Source organism: Pongo pygmaeus, chromosome 13 (genome assembly GCF_028885625.2).
Source record: "Pongo pygmaeus isolate AG05252 chromosome 13, NHGRI_mPonPyg2-v2.0_pri, whole genome shotgun sequence".
NCBI classification, from domain to species: Eukaryota; Metazoa; Chordata; class Mammalia; order Primates; family Hominidae; genus Pongo; species Pongo pygmaeus.
The window spans coordinates 380081-403980 of NC_072386.2; positions in this window are offsets into that span (position 1 = coordinate 380081).

Here is a 23900-nt window from a genome sequence, read left to right on the forward strand (position 1 = left end):
GCAGTTTTGAAAGACTCCTTTATAGATTCTGCAAGTGGATATTTGGAGCTCTATGAGGCCTACGGTGGAAAAGGAAACATCTTTACATAAAAACTACACAGAGGCATTCTGAGAAACTTCTTTGCAATGTCTGCATTGATCTCACAGAGTTGAACCTTTCTTTTGATTGAGTGGTTTTGAAACACTCTTTTTGTAGAATATGCAAGTGGATATTTGTAGCGTTTTGAGGCCAATGGTGCAAAGGAAATATCTTCACATAAAAACTACAGAGAAGCATTCCAAGAAACTTCTTTGGGACGTGTGCATTGAACTCACAGAGTTGAAACTATCTGGTCATACAGCAGTTTTGAAACTCACTTTTGTAGAATATGCAAGTGGATATTTGGAGCCTTTTGTGGCCTATTGTGGAAAAGGAAATAAGTTCTCATAAAAACTACACAGAAGCTTTCTGAGAAACTACTTTGTGATGTGTGCATTCAACTCAATGAGTTAAACCTATGATTTGATTGGGAAGTTTTGAATCTCCCTTTTGGTAGAATCTGCAAGTGGATATTTGAGCCCCTTGGGGTCTAATTTGGAGAAGGAAATATCTTCACGTAAAAACTACACAGAAGCATTCTGAGGAACTTTTTTGTGATGTGTGCATTCAACTCACAGAGTTGAACTTTTCTTTTAATTGAGCAGTTTTGAAACACTCTTTTTATAGAATGTGCAAGTGGATATATGAACTGTCTTGAGACATATTGTGGAAAAGTAAATATCTTCACATAAAAACTACACAAAAGCATTCTGAGAAACGTCTTTGTGCTGTGTGCATTCATCTCACAGAGTAGAATCTTTCTTTTAGTTGAGCCATTTGGAAACACTCTTTTTGTAGAATCTGCATGAGGATATTTGGAGTGCTTTGAGACCTGTTGTGGAAAAAGAAATATCTTCACATGAAAACTACACAGAAGCATTCTGAGAAATTTCTTTGTGATGTGTGCATTCAACTTACAGAGTGGAACCTTTCTTTTGATTGAGAAGCTCAGAAACACTCTTTTTGTAGAATCTGCAAGTGGATATTTACAGTATTTTGAGGCCTATGGTGGGAAACGAAATATCTTCACATAAAAAATACACATAAACATTACGAGAAACTACTTTGTGATGTGTGCATTCAACTCACAGAGTTGAAAATATCTTTTGATAGAGCAGTTTTGAAACTCTCTTTTTGTTGAATCCACAAGTGGATATTTGGAGCCCTTTGCAGCCTATGGTGGAAAAGGAAATATCTTCACATAAATACTACACAGAAGCATTCTGAGAAACTTCTTTGTGATATGTGCATTCCTCTCAAAATGTTGAACCTTTCATTTGATTGGGCAGTTTTGAACCACCCTTTTTGTAGAATTTGCAAGTGGATATTTGGATTGCTTTGAGGCCTATTGTGGAAAAGGAAATATCTTCACATAAAAACTACACAGAAGCATTCTGAGAAACTTCTTTCTGATTTGTGCATTAATCTCACAAATTTGAACATTTCTTTTGATTGAGCAATTTAGAACCACTGTTTTTTTCGGATCTGCAGGTGGATATTTAGAGCTCTTTGATGCAAATGGTGGAAAAGGAATTATCTTCACATAAAACCTACACAGAAGCATTCTGTGAAACTTCTTTGTTATGTGTGCATTCAACTCATAGAGTTGAACATATCTTTTGATTGAGCCATTTTGAATCTCTTTTTGTGGAATCTGCAAGTGGACATTTGGAGCCCTTTGTGGCCTATGGTGGAAAAGGAAGTATCTTCACATAAAAATTACACAGAAGCATTCTGAGAAAATTCTTTGGGATGTGTGCATTCATCTCTTGCCATTGAGCCTTTCTTTTGATTGAACAGTTCTGAAGTACTCTTTTTGTAGTATCTGCAAGTGGATATTTGGAGTGCTTTATGGCCTATTGTGGTAAAGGAAATATCTTCATATAAAAACTACACAGAAGCATTCTGAGGAACTTTTTTGTGATGTGTGCATTCATCTCACACAGTTGAATCTTTCTTTGATTAAGCATTTTGAAACACTCTTTTTATACAATCCAAAAGTGGATATTTGAAGCGCTTTGAGGCCTATTGTTTAAAAGAAAATATCTTCACATAAAAACTACACACAAGCATTCCGAGAAACTTCTTTGTGATGTGTCCATTCATGTCACAGAGTTGAAACTTTCTTTTGATTGAGCAGTTTGGAAACACTCTTTTTGTAGAATTTGCAATTATATATTTGGAGCGCTTTGAGGCCTATGGTGGAAAAGGAAATATCTTCACATAAAAACTATACGGAAGCATTCTGACAAACTTCTTTGTGCTGTGTACATTCATGTCACAGAGTTGAAAATTTCTTTTGATTGAGCAGTTTGGAAACACTCTTTTTGTAGAATTTACAATTGTATATTTGGAGCACTTTGAGGCCTATTGTGGAAAAGGAAATATCTTCAAATGAAAACTACACAGAAGCATTCTGAGAAACTTCTTTGTGATGTGTGCATTCAACTCCCAGAGTTGAACCTATCTTTTGATTGGGCAGTTTTGAATCTCTCTTTTTGTAGAATCTGCAAGTGGATATTTGGAGCACTTTGAGGTCTGTGGTGGAAAAGTTAATATCTTGACATAAAAACTACACAGAAGCATTCTGATAAACTTCTTTGTGATCTGTGCATTGAAGTCACAGAATTGTACCTATATTTTGATTGAACAGTTTTGAATCTCTCTTTTTGTAGAATCTACAAGTGGATGTTTGGAGCCCTTTGTGGCCTATTTTGGAAAAGGAAATATTTTCACAGAAACACTACACAGAAGCATTCTGAGAGACTTCTTTGTGATATGTGCATTCATCTCACGTAGTTTATCCTTTCTTTTGATTGAGCAGTTTTGCTGCTGGCTGTCAAGATATCAGAATAGGTACAGATCTGGTCTACAGCTCCCAGCGTGAGTGATGAAGGAGATGGGTGATTTCTGCATTTCCATCTGAGCTTTGAAGACAGCAGTTGCTATCCCAGCACACAGCTGGAGATCTGAGAATGGGCAGACTGCCTCCTCAAGTGGTTCCCTGACCCCTGACACCCAAGCAGACTAACTGGGAGGCACCCCACAGTAGAGGCAGACTGACACCTCACATGGCCGGGTACTCCTCTGAAACAAACTTCCAGAGGAACGTTCAGACAGCAACATTCACGTTTCATGAAAATCCGCTGTTCTGCAGCCACTGCTGCTGGTATCCAGGCAAACAGGTTCTGGAGTGGACCTCTAGGAAACTCCAACAGACCTGCAGCTGAGGGTCTGCTCTGTTAGAAGGACAACTAACAAACAGAAAGGACATCTGCACAAAAAAACCCATGTGTACATCACCATCATCAAAGACCAAAAGTAGATAAAATCACAAAGATGGGGAAAAAACAGAGCAGAAAACCTGGAAACTCTAAAAAGCAGAGCGCCTCTCCTCCTCCAAAGGAATGCATCTCCTCACCAGACACAGAACAAAGCTGGATGGAGAACGACTTTGACGAGTTGAGAGAAGAAGGCTTCAGATGATCAAACTACTCTGAGCTACAGGAGGAAATTCAAACGAAAGGCAAAGAAGTTGAAAACTTTGAAAAAAATTTAGACAAATGTATAACTAGAATAACCAATACAGAGAAGTGCTGAAAGGAGCTGATGGAGCTGAAAGCCAAGGCTCGAGAACTACATGAAGAATGCAGAAGCCTCAGAAGCCAATGCGATCAAGTGGAAGAAAGGGTATCAGGGATGGAAGATGAAATGAATGAAATGAAGCAAGAAGGGAAGTTTAGAGAAAAAAGAATAAAAAGAAATGACCAAAGCCTCCAACAAATATGGGACTATGTGAAAAGACAAAATCTACTTCTCATTGGTGTACCTGAAAGTGACAGGGAGAACAAAACCAAGTTGGAAAACAATCAGCAGGATATTATCCAGGAGACCTTCCCCAATCTAGCAATGCAGGACAACATTCAGATTCAGGAATACAGAGAACGCCAAAAAGATACTCCATGAGAAGAACAACTCCAAGACACAAAACTGTCAGGTTCACCGAAGTTGAAATGAAGGAAAAAGGGTTAAGGGCAGCCAGAGAGAAAGGTCAGGTTACACACAAAGGGAAGCTCATCAGACAGTGGATGTCTTGGCAGAAACTCTACAAGCCAGAAGAGAGTGGGGGCCAATATTCAACATTCTTAAAGAAAAGAATTTTCAGCCCAGAATTTCATATCCAGCCAAACTAAGCTTCATAAGTGAAGGAGAAATAAAATCCTTTACAGACAAGCAAATGCTGAGAGATTTTGTCACCACCAGGCCTGCCCTAAAAGAGCTCCTGAAGGAAGCACTAAACATGGAAAGGAACAACTTGTACCAGCCACTGCAAAAATCATGCCAAATTGTAAAGACCATCGAGTCTAGGAAGGAACTGCATCAACTAACGAGCAAAATAACCAGCTAACATCATAATGACAGGATCAAATTCACACATAACAATATTAACTTTAAAGGTAAATGGACTAAATTCTCCAATTAAAAGACACAGACTGACAAACTGGATAAAGAGTCAAGACCCATCAGTGTGCTGTATTCAGGAAACCCATCTCACATACAGAGACACACATACGCTCAAAATAAAAGGTTAGAGGAAGATCTACCAAGCAAATGGAAAACAAAAAAAGGCAGCGGTTGCAATCCTAGTCTCTGATAAAACAGACTTTAAACCAACAAAGATCAAAAGAGACAAAGAAGGCCATTACATAATAGTAAAGGGATCAATTCAGCAAGAAGAGCTAACTATCCTAAATATATATGCACCCAATACAGGAGCACCCAGATTCATAAAGCAAGTCCTGAGTGACCTACAAAGAGACTTAGATTCCCACACAATAATAATGGGAGATTTTAAGACCCTACTGTCAACATTAGACAGATCAAAAAGACAGAAAGTTAACAAGGATACCCAGGAATTGAACTCAGCTCTGCACCGAGCAGACCTAATAGACATCTACAGAACTCTCCACCCCAAATCAACAGAATATACATTTTTTTCAGCACCATACCACATCTATTACAAAATTGACCACATAGTTGGAAGTAAAGCTCTCTTCAGCAAATGTAAAAGAACAGAAATTATAACAAGCTGTGTCTCAGACCACAAAGCAATCAAACTAGAACTCAGGATTAAGGAATTCACTCAACACAGCTCAACTACATGGAAACTGAGCAACCTGCTCCTGAATGACTACTGGGTACATAACGAAATGAAGGCAGAAACAAAGATGTTCTTTGAAACCAACGAGAACAAAGACACAACATACTAGAATCTCTGGGACACATTCAAAGCAGTGTGTAGAGGGAAATTTATAGCACTAAATGCCCATAAGAGAAAGCAGGAAAGATCCAAAATTGACAACCTAACATCACAATTAAAAGAACTAGAAAAGCAAGGGCAAACCCATTCAAAAGCTAGCAGAAGGCAAGAAGTAAATAAAATCAGAGCAGAACTGAAGGAAATAGAGACACAAAAAATCCTTCAAAAAAATCAATGAATCCAGGAGCTGGTTTCTTGAAAAGATCAACAAAATTGATAGACCACTAGCAAGATTAATAAAGAAAAAAAGAGAGAAGAATCAAATAGACACAATAAAAAATGATAAAGGGGATATCACCACCGATCCCACAGAAATACAAACTACCATCAGAGAATACTACAAACACCTCTACACAAATAAACTAGAAAATCTAGAAGAAATGGATAAATTCCTCGACACATACACCCTCCCAAGGCTAAACCAGGAAGAGGTTGAATCTCTGAATAGACCAATATCAGGCTCTGAAATTGTGGCAATAATCAATAGCTTACCAACCAAAAAGAGTCCAGGACCAGATGGATTCACAGCCGAATTCTACCAGAGGTAAAAGGAGGAACTGGTACCATTCCTTCTGACACTATTCCAATCAAAAGAAAAAGAGGAAATCCACCCTAACTCATTTTATGAGGCCAACATCATCCTGATACCAAAGCCAGGCAGAGACACAACCAATAAAGAGAATTTTAGACTAATATACTTGATGAACATTGATTCAAAAATCCTCAATAAAATACTGGCAAACCAAATCCAGCAGCACATCAAAAAGCTTATCCACCATGATCAAGTGAGCTTTATCCCTGGGGATACAAGGCTGATTCAACATACGAAAATCAAAAAACGTAATCTAGCATATAAACATAATCAAAGCCAAAAACCACAAGATTATCTCAATAGATGCAGAAAAGGCCTCTGAAAAAATTCAAAAACTATTCAGGCTAAAACCTCTCAATAAATTAGGTATCGATGGGACGTATCTCAAAATAATAAGAGCTATCTATGAAAAACCCACAGCCAATTTCATAGTGAATAGGCAAAAGCTGGAAGCATTCCCTTTGAAAACTGGCACAAGACAGGGATGCCCTCTCTCACCACTCCTATTCAACATAGTGTTGGAAGTTCTAGCCAGGGCAATTAGGCAGGGGAAGGAAATAAAGAGTATTCAATTAGGAAAAAAGGAAGGCAAATTGTCCCTGTTACATGATTGTATACCTACAAAACACCACTGTCTCAGCCCAAAATCTCGTTAAGCTGATAAGCAACTTCAGCAAAATCTCAGGATACAAAATCAACGTACAAAAATCACAAGCATTCTTATACACCAATAACAGAGAAACAGAGAGCCAAATCATGAGTGAACTCCATTCACAATTGCTTCAAAGACAATAAAATACCTAGGAATCCAACTTACAAGGGACGTGAAGGACCTCTTCAAGGAGAACTACAAACCACTACTCAACGAAATAAAAGAGGATACATACAAATGGAAGAACATACCATAATTATGGGTAGGCAGAATCAATATCGTGAAAATGGCCATACTGCCCAAGGTAATTTACAGATTCAATGCCATCCCCATCAAGCTACCAATGACTTTCTTCACAGAATTGGAAAAAACTACTTTCAAGTTCATATGGAACTAAAAAAGAGCCCACATCGCAAAGTCAATCCTAAGCCAAAAGAACAAAGCTGGAGGCATCATGCTACCTGACTTCAAACTATACTACGAGGCTACAGTAACCAAAACAGCATGGTACTGGTACCGAAACAGAGATATAGATCAATGGAACAGAACAGAGCCCTCAGAAATAATGCCGCATATCTACAACTATCTGTTCTTTGACAAACCTGAGAAAAACAAGCAATAGGGAAAGGATTCCCTATTTAATAAATGGTGCTGGGAAAACTGGCTAGCCATATGTAGAAAGCTGAAACTGGATCCCTTCCTTCCACCTTATACAAAAATTAATTCAAGATAGATTAAAGACTTAAACGTTAGATCTAAAAGCAAAAAAATCCTAGAAGAAAACCTAGGCATTAAAATTCAGGACATAGGCATGGGCAAGGACTTCATGTCTAAAACACCAAAAGCAATGGCAACAAAAGCCAAAATAGACAAATGGGATCTAATTAAACTAAAGGGCTTCTGCACAGCAAAAGAATCTACCATCAGATTGAACAGGCAACCTACAAAATGGGAGAAAATTTTTGCAACCTATTCATCTGACAATGGGCTAATATCCAGAATCTACAGTGAACACAAACAAATTTACAAGAAAAAAACAAACAACCCCATCAAAAAGTGGGCAAAGGACATGAACAGACACTTTTCAAAAGAAGACGTTTATGCAGCCAAAAAACACATGAAAAAATGCTCACCTTCACTGGCCATCAGAGAAATGCAAATCAAAACCACAATGAGATACCATCTCACACCAGTTAGAATGGCAATCATTAAAAAATCAGGAAACAACAGGTGCTGGAGAGGATGTGGAGAAATAGGAACACTTTTACACTGTTGCTGGGACTGCAAACTAGTTCAACCATTGTGGAAGTCAGTGTGGTGATTCCTCAGGGATCTAGAACTAGAAATACCATTTGAGCCAGCCATCCCATTACTAGCTATATAACCAAAGGAGTATAAATCATGCTGCTATAAAGACACATGCAGTTGTATGGTTATTGTGGTACTTTTCACAATAGCAAAGACTTGGAACCAACCTAAATGTCCAACAATGATAGACTGGATTAAGAAAATGTGGCATATATACACCATAGAATACTATGTAGCTATAAAAATTGATGAGTTCATGTCCTTTGTAGTGACATGGATGAAATTGGAAATCATCATTCTCCGTAAACTATCGCAAGAACAAAAAAACAAACACTTCATATTCACACTCATAGGTGGGAATTGGACAATGAGAACAAATGGATACAGGAAGGGGAATATCACACTCTAGGGAGTGTTGTGGGATGGGAGGAGGGTGGAGTGGTAGCTTCAGGAGAAATACCTAATGCTAAATGACGAGTTAATCGTGCAGGACACCAGCATTGCACATGCATACATATGTAACCTGCACATTGTGCACATGTACACTAAAACATAAAGTACAATAATAATAAAAATAAAAGAAAACCACTCAGCTGAATCTGTAGTGGACCCATAGAAATTCAAAATTTAATAGTCATAATCATAATCATAATCGTAATAATAAATTGGGGTTTCAAGTAAAAAAAAAGAAACACTCATTTTACAGAATCTGCAAGTGGATATTTGAGGTTCTTTGAGGCCTATTGTGGCAAAGGGAATATCTTCACATAAAAACTACACAGAAGCATTCTGAGAAACTTCTTGGTGATGTGCGCTTTCACTTCACAGAGGTGAACTTTTGTATTCATTTAGTAGATTGCAAACACTCTTTCTGTAGAATCTGCAAGTGGGTATTGGGGCACTTTGAAGCCAATGGTGGAAAAGGAGATATCTTCACACAAAAACTACACAGAAGCATTTTGAGAAACTTGTTTGTGATGTGTGCATTCATCTCACAGAGTTAACCTTTCTTTTTTATGAGCAGTTTGGAAACACTTTTGTTGCACAATCTGCAAATCGATATTTGGGGCGCTTTGAGGCCAATAGTGGAAAAGGAAATATCTTCACATAAGAACTACACAGAAGCATTCTGAGAAACTTCTTGTGATGTGTGCATTCAACTCACGTAGTTGAAGCTATGTTTTGATTGAGCAGTTTTGAATCTCTTTTTGTAGAATCTGCAAGTGGATATTTGGAGCCCTTTCCACCCTATATTGGAAAACGAAATAACCTCATATAAAAACTACACAGAAGCATTCTGAGAAAATTTTTTGTGATGCGTGAATTCATCACACAGAGTTCAGCCTTTCATTTGATTGTGCATTTTTTAAACACTCTTTTGGCAGATTCTGCAAGAGGATATTTGGAGAGCTTTGAGGTTTATGGTGGAAAAGGAAATATCTTCAAATAAATACTACACAGCAGCATTCTGTGAAACTTCTCTGTGAAGTGTGCATTCACCTCATATAGTTGAAATTTCCTTTTGATTGAGCAGATTTGAAACACTCTTTTTGTAGAATCTCCAAGAGAATATTTGGAGCACTTTGAGGTCTATTGTTGAAAGGGAAATTTCTTCTTATAAAAACTACACAGTAGCATTCTGAGAAACTTCTTTGTGATGTGTGCCTACAACTCACAGAGTTGAAAATATCTTTTGAATGAGCAGTTTCAAAACTCTCTTTTTGTAGAATCTGCAAGTTGTTATTTGGAGTCCTTTGCAGTCTACGGTGGGAAAGGAAATATGTTCATATAAAAACAACACAGAAGCATTCTGAGAAACTTCTTGGTGATGTGTGCATTCATCTCAGAGAGTTGAAACTTTCTTTTGATTGAGCAGTCTTGAAACACTCATTTTGTAGAATCTGCACGTGGATATTTGGAGTGCTTTGAGGCCTCTTGTGGAAAAGGAAGTATCCTCACATAAAAACTACACAGAAGTATTCTGAGAAACTTCTTTATGATGTGTGCATTCATCTCAAAGAGTTGAATCTTTCTTTTGATTGAGCAGCTTTGAAACACTCTTTTTGTAAAATCTGCAGGTGGATATTTTGAGTGCTTTGAGGCCTATTGTGGAAAAGGAAATAACTTCACATAAATACTACACAGAAGCATCGTGAGAAACTTCTTTGTGATGTGTGCATTCATCTAACAGAGTTGAAGATTTCTTTTGAGTGAGCAGTTTTGAAACACTCTTTTTGTAGAATCTGCAAGTGGATATTTGGAGTGCTTTGAGGACTATGGTAGCAAAGGAAATATCTTCACATGAAAACTACACAGAAGCTTTCTGACAAACTTCATTGTGAGGTGTGGTTAAACTCATAGAGTTGAACCTACCTTTTGATAGAGTAGTTTGGAAACTTTCTTTTTGTAAAATCTGCAAGCGTGTATATGGAGCCTTTGCAGCCTATTGTGGAAAACGAAGCATCTTCACTAAAAGTTACACAGAAGCATTCTGAGAAACTCCTTTGTGATGTGTGCATTCAACTCACAGAGTTGAACATATCTTTTGATTGAGCAGTTTTGAATCACTCTTTTTGAAGAATCTGCAAGTGGATATTTGGAGCCCTTTGTGGCCTATTTTGGAAAAGGAAATATCTTCACTCAAAAACTACACAGAAGCATTCTGAGAAACTTATTGCTAATGTGTGCAATCATTTCACAGGGTTAAACATTTCTTTTGAATGTGCACTTTTGAAACGCTCCTTTTGTAGAATCTGTAAGTGGGTATTTGGAGCGCTTTGAGGCCTACTGTGGAAAAGGACATGTCTTCACATAAAAACTACACAGAAGCATTCTGAGAAAGTTCTCTGTGATGTGTGCATTAATCCCACAGAGTTGAAACATTCTTTGATCATTTTGGAAACACAATTTTTGTGGAATCTGCAAGTGGATATTTGGAATGCTTTGATGCCTACAGTGGAAAAGGAAATACCTTCACATAAAAACTACAAAGAAGCATTCTGAGAAACTTTTTTGTGACGTGTGCATTCAACTCACAGTGTTTAAACTTTCTTTTGATAAAGCAGTTTGAAAATCACTTTTGTAGAATCTGCAAGATGATACTTGGAGCGCTTTTTTGCCAATGGTGGAAAAGGAAGCATTTTCACAAAAAAACTACACAGAGGTATTTTCAGAAACTTCTTTTTGATGTGTGCATTCATCTCACAGAGTTGAACCTTTCTTTTGATTGAGTAGTTTTGAATCTCTCTTTTTGCACAATCTGCAAGTGGATATTTGGAGCGCTTTGAGGCCTATGGTGGAAAAGGAAATATCTTCACATAAAAACTACACAGAAGCATTCTGAGATACTTCTTTGTGAAGTGTGCATTGATCTCACAGAGTTTAAAAGTTCTTTTGATTGAGCAGTTTTGAAACACTCTGTTTGTAGAACCTGCATATGCATATTTGGGGCCTTTTCTGGCCTATTTTGGAAAAGGAAATAAGTTTACAGAAAACCTACACAGAAGCCTTCTGAGAAACTACTTTGTGATGTGTACATTAATCTCACAGATTTGAAATTTTGTTTTGATTGAACAGTTTAGAAACACTCTTTTTGTAGAATCTGCAAGTGGCTATTTGGAGCCCTTTCAGGCCTATTGTGGAAAAGGAAATATCTTCACATAAAATCTACACAGAAGCATTCTGAGAAACTTCTCTGTGATGTGTGCATTGAACTCACAGAGGTGAACCTATCTTTTAATAGAGCAGTATTGAAGATCTCTTTTTGTAGAATCTACAAGAGGATATTTGGAGTGCTTTGGAGTCTATGGTGGAAAAGGAAATATCTTCATATAAAAAACAGACAGGAGCATTCTGAGAAAGTTCTCTGTGATGTGTGCATTCAACTCACTGAGATGAACATATCTTTTGATAGAGCAGTTTTGAAACTCTTTTTGTAGAATCTGCAAGTGGATATTTGGAATGCTTTGAGGCCTACGGTGGAAAAGGAAATATCTTCACATAAAAACTACACAGATGCATTCTGAGAAACTTCTTTGTGACGTGTGCATTCAACTCACAGAGTTGAACCTATCTTTTAATAGAGCGATTTTGAAACTCTCTTTTTGTAAAATCTGCCAGTGGATATTTGGAGCCCTTGGCGGCCTATGGTGGAAAAGGATGTATATTCACATAAAAACTACACAGAAGCATTCTGAGAAACTTCTTTGCGATGTGTGCATTCATCTCACAGAGTTGAACGTTTCTTTTGATTGAGCAGTTTGGAAACACTTTTTGTAGAGTCTGCAAGTGGATATCTGGAGTGCTTTTAGGCCTATTGTGGAAAAGGAAATATCTTCACATTAAAACTACTCAGAAGCATTCTGAGAAACAACTTTTTGATGTGTGCATTCATCTCACATAGTGGAAACTTTCTTTTAATTGAGCAGTTGGGAAACACTGTTTTTGTAGAATCTGCAAGTGGAGCACTTTAAGGCCTGTGGTGGAAAAGGAAATATCTTCACATAAAAACTACACAGAAGCATTCTGAGAAACTAGTTTGTGATATGTGCAGTTCATCCCACAGAGTTTAACCTTTCTTTTGATTGAGCAGTGTGGAAACACTCTTTTTGTAGAATCTTCCAGTGGATATATACACGGCTTTGAAGCCTATGGTGGAAAAGGAAATATCTTCACATAAATCTAGACAGAAGCATTCTGAGAATCTTCTTGGTGATGTGTGCCTTAATCTCACAGGGTTCAAACTTTCTTTTGACTGAGCAGGTTTGATAAACTCTTTTTGTATTATCTGCATGTGGATATTTGGAGCACTTTGGGGCCTCTGGTGGAAAAGAAAATACCTTCACATAAAAACTACACAGAAACACTCTGTGATACTACTTTTTGATGTGTGTGTTCAACTCAGAGTTGAACTTTTCTTTTGATTGAGGAGTTTTGAAACACTCTTTGTGTAGTATCTGCAAATCGATATTTTGAGCGGTTTGAGGCCTATGGGGGAATAGGAAAAATCTTCACATACATACTAGACAGAAGCAATATGAGAAACTTCTTTGTGATGTTTACATTCACCTCACAGACTTGAAGCTTTCTTTTCATTGAGCAGTTTTGAAACACTCTTTTTGTAGAATCTGCAAGGGAATATTGTGATTCCTTTGCGGCCTCTAGTGGGAAAGGAAATATCTTCACATAAAAACTAGACAGAAGCATTCTGAGAAACTTCCTTGTGATGTGTGCATTCATCTCACAGAGTTGAACCTTTTTTTTGATTGAGCCGTTCTGAAAAACTCTTTTTATATAATCTGCAAGTGGATATTTGGAGCACTTTGAGGCCCATGGTGGAAAAGGAAATATCTTCACATAAAAACTAGACAGAAGTATTCTGAGAAACTCCTTTGTGATGTGTGCATTCATCTCACAGTGTTGAACATTTCTTTTGATTGATCAGTTTTGAAACACTGTCTTTGTAGAATCTGCAAGAGGATATTTGGTGTGCTTTGTGGTCTATGGTGTAAAAGGAAATATCTTCTCATAAAAACCAGACAGAAGCATTCTGAGAAACTTCTTTATGATGCGTGCATTCATCACACAAAGGTGAAACTTTCTATTGATTGAGCAGTTTACAAACACTCCTTTTGTAGAATCTAAAATTGAATATTTGGGGCGATTTGCAGCGTATGATGCAAAAGGAAATATCTTCACATAAAAACAAGACAGAAGCATTCTGAGAAACTTCTTTGTGATGTGTGCATTCATCTCAGAGATTTGAACCTTTCTTTTGAATGAGCAGTTTTTAAACACTCTATTTGTAGAATCTGCAAGTGGATATTTGAAGCACTTTGAGGTCAATGGTGGATAAGGAAAAATCTTCATATAAAGATTAGACAGAAACATACTGAGAAACTTCTTAGTGATGTGTGCGTCCATCTCACAGAGTTGAAGATTTCTTTTGATTGAGCAGTTTTGAAACACTGTTTTTGTAGAATCTGCAGGTGGATACTTGAAGCGCTTTGAGGCCTATGGTGCAAAAGGATATATCTTCACATGAAAATTAGACAGAAGCATTCTGAGAAACTTCTCTTTGATGTGTGCATTCATCTCACAGAGTTGAACATTTCTATTGATGGAACAGTTTTCAAACACTGTTTTTGTAGAATCTGCAAGTGGATATTTGGAGCTCTTTGAGCCCTGTGGTGGAAAAGGAAATATCTTCACATAAAAATTAGACTGAAGCATTCTGAGAAACTTCTTTGTGATGTGTGCATTAATCTCACAGAGATGAACCTTTCTTTGATTGAGCAGTTTTGAAAAACTCTTTGTATAATCTACAAGTGGATATTTGGAGCACTTTGAAGCCCATGGTCGTAAAGGAAATATCTTCACATAAAAACTACATGGAAACAATCTGGGAAACTTCTCTGTGATGTGTGCACTCAACTCACAGAGTTGAAACTTTCTTTTGATTGGGCAGTTTTGAAACAATCTTTTTGTAGCATCTGCAAATAGATATTTGGAGCACATTGAGGCCTATTATGGAAAAGGACATATCTTCACATAAATACTAGACAGAAGCATTCTGAGAAACATATGTGTGATGTGTGCATTGAACTCACAGAGTTGAAATTTTCTTTTGAATGACCAGTTTTGAAACACTCTTCTTGTAGAATGTGCAAGCGGATATTTGGAGAGCATTGAGGCCTATGGTGGAAAAGGAAGTATCTTCACATAAAAACTTGACAGAAGCATTCTGAGAAACTTCTTTGTGATATGTGCCTTCATCTCACAGAGTTGAACCCTTCTTTTTATTGAGAAGTTTTGAAACAGTCCTTTTGTAGTATTTGCATGTGGATGTTTGGAGTACCTTTGGGCCTATGGTGGAAAAAGAAATATCTTCACATAAAAACTAAAGAGGAGAATTCTGAGAAAGTTCTCTGTGATGTTTGCATTCATCTCACAGAGTTAAACCTTTTTTTTAATTGAGCAGTGTTGAAACACTCTTTTTATACTATCTGCAAGTGGATATTTGGAGCGCTTTGAAGCCTATGGTGGAAAAGGAAATATCTTCACATAAAAGCTAGACAGAAGCATTCTGAGAACCTTCTTTGTGATGTGTGCATTCAACTCACAACTTTGAATTGTTCTTTTGATTGAGCAGTTTTTAAACACAGTTTTAGTAGAATCTGCAAGTGGATATTTTGCGTGATTTGCAACCTTTACTGGAAAAGGAAATATCTTCACATAAAAACAAGACAGAAGCATTCTGAGAAACTTCTTGAACCTTTCTTTTAATTAATCAGTTTTGAAACACTCTTTTTGTAGAATCTGCAAGTGGATATTTTGATCGCTTTGAGGGCTATGGTGGAAAAGGAAATATCTTCATGTAAAAACTAGACAGATGCATTCTGAGAAACTTCTTTGTGATGTCTGCATTCGTCTCACAGATTTGAACCTTTGTTTTGATTGAGCAGATTTAAAACACTCTTTTTGTAGAACCTGCAATTGGATATTTGGAGAGTTTGAGGCCCATGGAGGAAAAGGAAATATCTTCACATAAAAACTAGACAGAAGCATTCTGAGAAACTATTTTGTGATGTGTGCATTCATCTCACAGAGTTGAACCTTTCTTTTGACTGAGCAGTTTTTAAACACTGTATTTGTAGAATTTGCAAACGGATATTTGGAGAGCTTTGAGGTCAAGGTTTGAAAAGGAAATATCTTCATATAAAGAAAAGACAGATGCATTCTGAGAAACATCCTAGTGATGTGTGCATTCATCTCACAGAGTTGAACATTTCTTTTGATTGAGCAGTTTTGAAACACTCTTCTGTAGAATCTACAGGTGGATAGTTGGAGTGCTTTGAGGCCTATGGTGGAAAAGGAAATATATTCACATAAAAATTAGACCGAAGCATTCTGAGAAACTTCTTTGTGATGTGTGCATTCATCTCACAGAGTTGAACCTTAGTTTTGATTGAGCAGTTTGAAACACTCTTTTTGTAGAACCTGCAGTTGGATATTTGGAGAGTTTGAGGCCCGTGGAGGAAAAGGAAATATCTTCACATAAAAACTAGACAGAAGCATTCTGAGAAACTATTTTGTGATGTGTGCATTCATCTCACAGAGTTGAATCTTTCTTTTGACTGAGCAGTTTTTAAACACTCTATTTGTAGAATCTGCAAGTGGATATTTGGAGAGCTTTGTGGTCAAAGTTTGAAAAGGAAATATCTTCATATAAAGAAAAGACAGATGCATTCTGAGAAATATCCTAGTGATGTGTGCATTCATCTCACAGAGTTGAACATTTCTTTTGATTGAGCAGTTTTGAAACACTCTTCTGTAGAATCTACAGGTGGATATTTGGAGCACTTTGGGGCCTATGGTGTAAAAGAAAATATCTTCACAGTAAAACTACACAGAAGCAATCTGAGAAAATTTTTCGTGATGTGTGCATTCAACTCACAGAGTTGAACCTTTCTTTTGATTGATCAGTTTTGAAACATTCTGTTTGTAATATCTTCAAATGGATATTTGGAGCGGATTGAGGCATACGGTGGAAAAGGACATATCTTCACATTAATACTAGACAGGAGCATTCTGAGAAACTCATTTGTGATGAGTGCATTCAACTCACAGAGTTGAAACTTTCTTTTGATTGAGCAGTTTGTAACACACTTTTGTAGAATCTGCAGGTGGATATTTGGAGAGCTGTGAGGCCTATGTTGGAAAAGGAGATATCTTCACATGAAAATTAGACAGAAGCATTCTGAGAAACTTCTTTTTGATCTGTGCATTCATCTCACAGAGTTGAAACTTTTTATTGATTGAGCAGTTTTGAAACTCTCTTTTTGTAGAATCTGCAAGTGGTTATTTGCAGCATTTTCAGAGTTGAACCTTTCTTTTTATTGAGCAGTTTCAAAACACTCTTTTTTTAGAATCTGCATGTGGATGTTTGGGGCACTTTGGGGCCTATGGTGTAAAAGGAAATATCGGCACACAGATACTAAACAGAAGCATTCTGAGAAACTCCATTTTGATGTGTGCATTGGACTCACAGAACTGACCCTTTCTTTTGATTGAGGAGTTTTGAAACACTCTTTATGTAGTATCTGCAAATGGATATTTGGAGCAGATTGAGGCCTATGGTGGAAAAGGACATATCTTCACAAAAATACCAGACAGAAGCATTCTGAGAAACTTATTTGTGATGTTTGCATTTAGCTCACAGAGATTAAACCTTCTTTTGATTGAGCAGTTTTGAAACACTCTTAATGTAGAATCTTCAAGTGGATATTTGAAGCGATTTGCAGCCTAGAGTGGAAAAGCAAATATCTTCACACAAAAACTAGAGAGAAGCATTCTGAGAAACTTCTTTGTGATGTGTGCATTCACCTCACAGAGTTGAAACCTTCTTTTCATTGAGCAGTTTTGAAACAGTCCTTTTGTAGAATCTGCAACTGGATGTTTGGAGTGCCTTGGGGCATACAGTGGAAAAGGAAATATCTTCACATAAAAACTAAACAGGAGCATTCTGAGAAACTTCCTTGTGATGTTTACATTCATCTCACAGAGTTGAATATTTCTTTTTATTGAGAAGTTTTGAAACACTCTGTTTTACAATCTGAAAGTGAATATTTGCAGCACTTTGAGGCCTATCATGGAAAAGGAAATATCTTCACTTAAAAAGTACACAGAAGCACTATGAAAAACTTCTTTGTGATGTGCGCATTCATCTCACAGAGATGAATCTTTCTTTTGATTTTGCAGTTGTGAAACACTGTTTTTGTAGAAACTGCAATTGGATATTTGGAGTGCTTTGAGGCCTATGTTGGAAAAGGTAATATCTTCACATAAAAATGAGACAGAAGCATTCTGAGAAACTTCTTTGTGATGTCTCCATTCATCTCACAGAGTTGAACCTATCTTTTGATCGACCAGTTTTGAAACACTCTTTTTGTAGAATGTGCAAGTGGGTATTTGGAACGCTTTGCGGCTTATGGTGGAAAAGAAATATATTCACATAAAAACTAGAAAGAAGCATTCTGAGAAACTTCTTTGTGATGTGTGCATTCATCTCACAGAGCTGAAGCTTTCTTTTTATTGAACAGTTTTGAAACACTTTTTGTAAAATCTGCAAGTGGATTTTTAGAGCGCTTTGAGGCCTATGGTGGAAAAGCAAATATTTTCACATAAAAACTACACAGAAACATTCTGAGAAACTTCTTTGTGATGTGTGCATTCAACTCACAGAGTTGAAACGTTATTTTGATTGAGCAGTTTTGAAACACTCTTTTTGCAGATTCTGCAAGTGGATATTTTGAGTGCTGTGAGGGCTATGATCAAAAGGAAACTTCTTCACGTAAAAACTAGACAGGAGCATTCTGAGAGACTTATTTGTGATGTGTGCATTCATCTCAGAGAGTTGAATCTTTCTTTTGATTGAGCAGTTTGGACATACTGTTTTTGTAGAATCTGCAAATGGGTATTTGGAGACCTTTGCTTCCTACGGTGGAAAAGGAAATATCTTCACATAAAAACTAGAAAGAAGCATTATGAGAAACTTCTTTGTGATGTTTGCCTTCATCTCACAGAGTTGAACTTTTCTTTTAATTGTGCAGTTTTGAAAAAGTCTTCTTGTAGTATCTGCAGGTGGATATTTGGAGTGCTTTGCGGCCTAGAGTGGAAAAGGTGATATCTTCAGATAGAAACTAGACAGAAGCATTCTGAGAAACTTCTTTGTGATGTGTGCATTCATCTCACAGAGTTGAACTTTCTTTTGATTGAGCAGTTTGGTACCAGTCGTTTTGTAGAATCAGCAAAGGGGTATTTTTGAGCCCATTGAGGCCTATGGGGTAATAGGAAATATCTTCACATAAAAATTAAACTTAATTTCTGAGAAAATTCTTTGTGATGTGTGCTTTCATCTCACAGTGTTGAAACTTTCTTTTGATTGGTCAGTTTGGAATCAGTCTCTTTGTAGAATCTGCAAGTGGATATTTGGAGCACTTTGAAACCTATGGTGAAAAAGAAATATCTTCAGGTAAAAAACAGACAGAAGCGTTCTGAGAAACCTCTTTGGATGTGTGCATTCATTTCACAGACTTGAACCTTTGCATTGATTGAGCAGTTTGTAAACAGTCATTTTGTAGACTCTAGAGGGATATTTCTCAGACCACTGAGGCCTCTGGGGAAATAGGAAATATCTTCAGATAAGAACTAGACAGAAACATTCTGAGAAACTTCCTTCTGATGTGTGCATTCATCTCACAGATTTGAACCTTTCTTTTGATTGAGCAGTTTGGAAACAGTCTTTCTGTATTATCTGCAAATGGATATTTGGAGCTCTTTTTATGCTTTTTACGTTGAAAAGGAAATTTATTCGCATAAAAACTTGACAGAAGCATTCTGAGGAACTTCTTTTTTATGTGTGCATTCATTTCACAGAGTTGAAGCTTTCTTTTGATTGAGTAGTTTTGAAACACTCTTCTTGTAGTATCTTCAAGTGGATATTTGTAGCATTTTGGGGCCTATAGAGGAAAAAGATCTATCTTCACATGAAACCTAGACAGAAGCATTCTGAGAACCTTCTCTGTGATATGTGCATTCATCTCACAGAATTGAACCTTTCTTTTGATTGAGCAGTTTGGAAACTCACTTTTTATAGAATCTGCACGTGTATATTGGAGCGCTTTGTGGCCTATAGTGGAAAAGGAAATAACTTCACATAAAAACTAGACAGAAGCATTCTGAGTAACTTCCTGTGACTTGTGCATTCATCTCACAGAGTTGAATCTTTCTTTTGATTGAGCAGTTTGGAAACAGTCCTTTTGTCGAATCTGCAAGTGGATATTTGGAGCACTTTGCAGACTAAGTGGAAAGGGAAACATCTTCACATTAAAACTAGACAGAAGCATTCTGAGAAACTTCTCTGTGATGTGTGCATTCATCTCACGGAATTGAAACTTTCTTTTGATTGAGCAGTTTGGAAACCCACTTTTTATAGAATCTGCACGTGTATATTGGAGTACTTTGTGGCCTATAGTGGAAAAGGAAATAACTTCACAGAAAAACTAGACAGAAGCATTCTGAGTAACTTCCTGTGACTTGTGCATTCATCTCACAGAGTTGAATCTTTCTTTTGATTGAGCAGTTTGGAAACCGTCCTTTTGTAGGATCTGCAAGTGGATATTTGGAGCACTTTGCAGACTAAGTGGGAAGGGAAACATCTTCACATTAAAACTAGACAGAAGCATTCTGAGAAACTTCTTTGTGATGTGTGCATTCATATCACAGAGGTAAGCCTTTCTTTTGATTGAGCAGTTTGGAAACAGTCGTTTTGTGCTATATGCAAAGGGATATTTGTGAACCCATTGAGGCCTCTGGGGCAATAGGAAATATCTTCACATAAAAACTAGACAGAAACTTTCTGATAAACTTCTTTTTGATGTGTGTGTTCATCTCACAGAGTTGAACCTTTCTTTTGATCGAGAAGCTTGAAACACTCTTATAGAATCTGCAAATGGAAAATTGGTGCGCTTTGCAGCCTATACTTGAAAAGGAAATATGTTCACGTCAAAACTACACAGAAGCATTCTGCGAAACTTCTTTGTGATGTGTGCATTCATCCCACAGAGTTGAGCCTTTCTTTAATTTGAGCAGTTTTGAATCCATCACCTTCTGGAATCTGCAAATGGATATTTTGGAGCCCTTTGTGGCCTCTAGGGAAACTGAAAATAATTTCACATAGAAACTAGACAGAAACTTTCTGAGAAATTTGCTTGTGATGTGTGCCTTCTTCTTACAGAGCTGAAACTTTCTTTTGATTGAGCAGTTTGGAAACAGTCTTTTCGTAGAATCCATAATTGGATATTTGGAGTGCTTTGCAGCCTCTGGTGGAAAAGGAAATATCGTCACATAAAAACTAGAGTGAAGCATTCTGAGAAACTTCTTTGAGATGTGTGCATTCAACTCACAGAGTTTAACCTATCTTTTGATTGAGCAGTTTGGAAACTTTCTTTTTGTAGCATCTACAAATGTATATTTGGAGCACTTAGAGGCCTATATTTGAAAACGAAATATCTTCACATAAAAACTAGACAGAAGCATTCTGAGAAACTTCTGAGTGATGTGTGCATTCATCTGGGAGAGTTGAACCACTCTTTTGTTTGAGCAGTTTGGAAACAGTTTTTTTCTAATATCTGCATGTGGATATTTTGAGAACTGTGCAGCCAATGGCAGAAAAGGAAATATCTTCACACAAAAACTAGACAGAAGCATTCTGAGAAACTTCTTTGTGATGTGTACATTCATCTCAAAGAGTTGAACCTTTCTTTTCATTGAACAGTTTTGAAACACTCTTTTTGTAGAATCTGCAAGTGGATATTTGGAGAGCTTTGGCGCCTAAAGTGGAAAAGGTAATATCTTCACATAAAACCTAGACAGAAGCATTCTGAGAAACTTCTTTCTTATGTGTGCATTAAATTCACAGAGTTAAAACTTTCTTTGGATTGAGCAGTTTTGAAACACACTTTTTGTAGAATCTGCAATGGATATTTGGAGCGCTTTGAGGCCTAAGGTGGAAAAGAAAATATCTTCCCTTAAAAACTAGACAGAAGCATTCTGAGAAAATTCTTTGTGATGTGTGCATTTAACTCACAGAGTTGAACCTTACCACTGATTAAGCAGTTTGGAAACAAGCTTTTTGTAGAATCTGCAATTGGATACTTGGAGCACTTCGAGGCCTTTTGTGGAAAAGGAAATATCTTCACGTAAAAACTACAGAGAAGCGTTATGAGAAAATTCTTTGTAATGTGTGTATTCAACTCTCAAAGTTGAAACTTTCTTTTGACTGAGCAGTTTGGAAATAGTATTTCTGTGGCATCTGAAAATGTATATTTGGAGCACTTTGAGGCTTATGGTGGAAAAGGAAATACCTTCACATAAAAACTAGACAGAAGTATTCTGAGAAACTTCTTTGTGATATGTGCATTGACCTTACATAGTTAAACTTTTCTTTTGATTGAGCAGTTTTGAAACAATCTTTTTGCAGAATCTGCAAGTGGATATTTGGAGCACTTTTTTGGCCTCTAGTGGAAAAGGAAATATCTTCACATAAAAACTAGACATAAGCATTATGAGATACTTCTTTGGGATGTGTGCATTCACCTCACAGAGTTGAACGTTTCTTTTCATTGAGCAGTTTTGAAACCCCTTTTTATGGAATCTGCAAGTGGATATTTGGAACGCTTTGCAGCCTCTACTGGAAAAGGAAATATCTTCACAGAAAAACTAGACAGAAGACTTCTGAGAACCTTCTTTTTGATGGGTGCATTCACCTCCCTGAGTTGAAAGTTTCTTTTGATTCAGCAATTTTGAAACACTCTTTTTGTAGAATCTGCAATTGGATTTTTTAGTGCTTTGAGGCCTACATTCGAAAGGAAGTATCTTCACATTAAAACTTGACAGAAGAATTCTGAGAAAGTTCATTGTGATGTATGCATTCCTCTCACAGAATTGAACATTTTTTTTGATTGAGCAGTTTTGAAACACTCTTTTTGTAGAATCTGCAAGTAGATATTTGGAATGCTTTGAGGCCTATGGTGGAAAAGGTAATACCTTAATATAAAAATTAGACAGAAGCATTCTGAGAAACTTCTTTGTGATGTTTGCATTCATCTCAAATAGTTGAACCTTTCTTTTCATTCAGCAGTTTTGAAACATTCTTTTTGTAGAATCTGCAAGTGGATATTTGGAGCGATTTGTGGCCTACAATGGAAAAGGAAATATCTTCACATAAAAACTACACAGAAGCATTCTGAGTAATTTCTTTGTGATGTGTGCATTCAACTCACAGAGTTGAACAACTCTTTTGTCTGAGCAGTTTGGAAAGAGTCTTTTTGTAGTATCTGCAAATTGATATTTGGAGAACTTTAAGGCCTACGGTGGAAAAGGAAACATCTTCACATAAAAATTAGACACAGAAGCATGCTGAGAAACTTCTTGGTGTTTTGTGCATTTACCTCACAGGGTTGAAAATTTCTTTTGATTGAGCATTTTTGAAACACTCTTTTTGTAGTATCTGCAAGTGGATATTTTGAGCATTTGGTTGCCTCTAGTGGAAAAGGAAACATCTTCAAATAAAAACTAGACAGAAGCATTCTGAGAAACTTCTTTGTGATGTGTGCATTCACCTCACAGAGTTGAACCCTTCTGTTGATTGAGCAGTTTTGAAACACACTTTTTGTAGAATCTGCAAGTGGATGTTTGGTGCGCTTTGGGGCCTATGGTGGTATAGGGAATATCTTCACATAAAAACTAGACAGAAGCAATCTGAGAAACTTCTTTGTGCTGTGTGCATTCAACTCACAGAGTTGAACTTTTCTTTTGATTGAGAAATTTTGAAACACTCTTTGTAGAATCTGAAATTGGATATTTGGAGTGCTTTGCGGACTCTAGTGAAAAAGGAAATATCTTCACATAAAAACTCGACAGAAACATTCTGAGAAACTACTTTGTGATGTGTGCATTCAACTCACAGAGTTGAAGCTTTCTTTTGATTGAGCAGTTTTGAAACACTCTTTTTGATGAATCTGCAATTGGATATTTAGAGCACTTTATGGCCTATGGTGGAAAAGGAAATTTCTTCACATAAAAACTAGACAGAAGTTCTGAGAAACTTCTTTGTGATGTGGGCATTCAACTCACAGAGTTGAATCTTTCCTTTGATTGAGCAGTTTGGAAATGTCTATCTGTAGAATCTGTAAAGTGATATTTGTGAATTCTTTGAGGCTTATGGTGAAAAAGGAAATATCTTCAAATAAAAACTAGACAGAAGGTTTCTGATAAACTTCTTTGTTATGTGTGCATTCATCAAAGAGAGTTGCACCTTTCTTTTGATTGAGCAGTTTTTAAACAGTCTTTTTGGAGTATCTGCCAAAGGATATTTATGGGTAGTTTG